The sequence below is a fragment of the Elephantulus edwardii genome, unplaced genomic scaffold (genome assembly GCF_000299155.1).
Source record: "Elephantulus edwardii isolate Elephantulus edwardi_28Jun2011 unplaced genomic scaffold, EleEdw1.0 scaffold00072, whole genome shotgun sequence".
NCBI classification, from domain to species: domain Eukaryota; kingdom Metazoa; phylum Chordata; class Mammalia; order Macroscelidea; family Macroscelididae; genus Elephantulus; species Elephantulus edwardii.
In genome coordinates this window covers 14,700,991-14,704,609 of record NW_006399822.1, presented here as the reverse complement: position 1 = coordinate 14,704,609, position 3,619 = coordinate 14,700,991, and positions in this window count along the sequence as shown.

Genomic DNA, 3,619 nt, shown 5'->3' with positions numbered 1-3,619 from the left:
AGCTATTGTGAAGGGTATTGCTTTTCTTAGCTCCAGCTCTGTATTGTCTTTGTCACTGTAGAGAAATCCAACTGATTTTTGTATGTTGATTTTGTATCCTGCTACTTTGCTGAATTGGTCAACTATGTCCAATAGTTTTCTTGCTGAGTCTTTAGGGTTGGAAATACTTTTGTAAATAGAACTGTTCATTTAATGAGAGAACATTTCTGCATTTGTGGATGTAATGAATTGAATAGTGATCATAAACAAAAATATACCCATGTTGTAATCCCTGTGAATACTATCTTACATAGAAAAATAAGTGCTTGAACTAAGGTATTTTAAAGGGGGACTTTATTCTAGATTATGTGGATAGAATGTAAACACAATGATACATAGCCTTACAATATAGGCATGAGGGGAAGATAGATATAGAGGGTAAGGTGGCAGAATAGAAAGGAATGTGGCCACAAGCCAATCAACGTTGATGGCCACTGGGAGTGAGAAAAGAGGCTTCCAACTCATTCTTTTTCCCCCCTGTATTTTGTTGCATTATTTATTTATTAATAAAGCATAACATGTTATAACATCATACTTAGTGAAAAAAGGCACTAAAATCCATAACAGAATGCTAATTTAAGCCATTTTATGCTTGTTAACTTGCATACTTCTTCCTCTTACTTAAAATGTATTAGACCAGAGTTATGTTTACTTTCTAAAGAGAAGAGCAAACTGGGGGTGGGGGTGGGGTGGGTGGGCAGAAACGTGCAACAATGAATGAATGGAAATCCAAAATCTCTGTAAATGTTCATTGAAGTTAATTTTTTTTAAAAGAGGGGATCTGGGAGGGGGAACAAAAGCAACAACAAAAACAAAATTGTTTCCCTGGGGAAAAATAAAGAAGGGGAGAAAAATCTAATTAATATGCTAACTCCTTCTTTACAAAGCTATGGTAGGAAGTATGACCCTGCTATTATCTTCATTTCAGTGTTCTGACCTCCATAACAGTGGCAGAATTTTGTTGGGTTATTTTGAATCATGCACTTTGTCACAAAGGCCTCTGGAAACTGATCCAATAGACTGTCGTTGCTGTTGTTATGTGCCATCAAGTCATCCGTGACTCATAGCGACCCTATGTTCAATAACTCTGAACCCTACCCTATCCTGAGCCAATCTCACTGTCTCTGATACACATGTTCCTATTATCCCAGTTACTGTGTCAATCCATCTCATCCAGGGTCTTCCTTTCCGGTGCTGTCCCTCCACCCTTCCAAGCATGATGGCCCTTTCCAAGGACTGCTCCTTCCTGACCACATGCCCAAAGCAAAAGCTTCAAAATCCTTGCCACCAAGGAGAAACTTGGTTTCACCTTCTCCAAGACAGATGTTTGTTCTGTTGGCTGTCCATGGTATGTGCAAGACATTTCTCCAACACCACAACTCAAAGGCATTGATTGATTCTTCTTCTGTCTTTCTTAGTTACTATACAATAGACATTGTACAGATATTGATTAGGTTATCTTTTTAAAAAAATTAATTTGTTGTTTCTGTGAATATAGAATATACCCAGATAAACACACAGAAATTAAACTGTTTCTCCGTGTAAAATTGAAACATTGATCACATTATTTGAGTTGCACAACCATCCTCACTCTTTTTGTCTGAGTAGATCCTTTCCTACTAACATAAACTCATTTCCTCACAAAATTTTCTATTAAAACTTTAGGACTGCTTAACTCTAACCTGTGGCATTTGATGTCTTAATAAGTTCTTAAAAAGATTGATTTTAAGAAGACTTCAGGGGGCATTTTTGGTTTGAAGTCTAAAATTTATCTCAGGCTTTTATCCAACTTTCCTGATGCCAAGGACTCTAGAGTTCATGAGATTCTTGTATGAGAAAAGACCTAGGTTTTTACAAAATCTGACTCTTAGCTGTTCTGTGACATTTGAAAATCTGCTCCTCTTTACTTTCCTGATTGAAAATGCAAATTATGATGACTTGCTGATTTTCTCTAAGAACTACTGAGATGAAATGTCATGTTAATATATGTAAAATATAGTTGACTATAAAAAGCTCTTCAATATAATTGTTGTTTTACCGTCCTTCCTTTTCCCTTATTAAGTTTTCTCAGATTCTACCCAAGCATCATATTGAAATCCCAGTGACACCTAAAATATTATATTGATCTCTTATATGTTTATTATCTATGCTTTATACACTGGTCTATAGAGACCTGAGCTTAGTATTCTACTTAACTTTATGCTTGTTATTTTCACATAAAAATCATTAGGCACTTCCTCTAGTATGGCTGTGCTATCTGAATTTTTTATTTCATTATTTACAGCACAACAATTTTCTGGATATATTTAAATCTGATTAGGGAACTCTGGTAGCCTAGTAGTAAGAAACTGCCCTGCAATTTTGAAGGCATGTGGTTCTAATCTACCAGCTGCTTCATGGGCAAAAGATGGACATTCTCCTCCTGTGTGGTTAATTGCCTCTGAAAATCCACCAGAGGGTCAGCTATGGTTTGGTTCTGACTCGATAGTACACAACAAGAAGGACATAACAATAGCTCCCTTAATTCCGCCCACAAATTATGTTGTTGTTGTTGTTGTTGTTATTGTTATGTGCCATCGAGTCACTTGCGACTCATACCGACCCTATGTACAACAGTCCTAAACTTTGCCTTATCCTGTGCCAATCTCACCATCTCCGACACACCTACCCCAATTACCCCAGTCACTGACTCAATCCATCTCATCGAGGATCTTCCTCTCCTGCGCTGTACCTCCACCCTCCCAAGCATGACATCCCTCTCCAAGGACCTGTCCCTTCTTGCAACATGTCCAAAGTATGTCAGACAAAGCTTCAGAATCCTTGCCTCCAAGGAGCAGACTAGCTTTTCCCTCTCCAGAATGAACCTGTTTGTTCTCTTAGCAGTTCATGGTATATTCAACACTCTTCTTCAGCACCACAGCTCAAAGGCATCAATTCTCCTTCTATCCTCCCTAGTCATTGTCCAGCTCTCTGATGCATAGCAAGTGATTGCAAAGACCATGCCATGCATCAGGCACACCTTGGCCTCCAGACTGACATCTTTGCACTTCAGCACTTTAGAGAGGTCTCTAACCACAGAGTTTCCTTCACAATACGTCTTTTAATTTCCTGTCTGTTGGTGCCAAGAGTTTGACTGTGGCTCCAGGCAAACCAAAACTGTGAACAATTGTAGTCTCTTCACCATCCATTATGATGCTGCCAGGCAGGCCAGTGGTGAGCATCTTTGTTTTCTTGATATTGAGTCCATACTGAAGACTGCAGTCCCTGACCTTCCACAGCAAGTGCTCAGGTCTTCCTCAGTTTCAGCAAGCAGGGTTGTGTCGTCAGCATAATGCAGATTGTTGATGCTTCTTCCTCCAATCCTGATGCCTCATTTCTCCTCAGATAGCCCAGCCTCCCGGATAATCTGTTCTGCATAAAGATTGAAAAGGTGTGGAGACAGGATTCAGCCCTGGTGTACACCCTTCCCAATATTGAACCATGCAGTGTATCCTTGCTCTGTTCTGATGACTGCCTCCTGGTCCAAGTATAGGTTTCACATTAGCACAATCAAGTGTTCTGGGATTCCCATTCTTCTCAG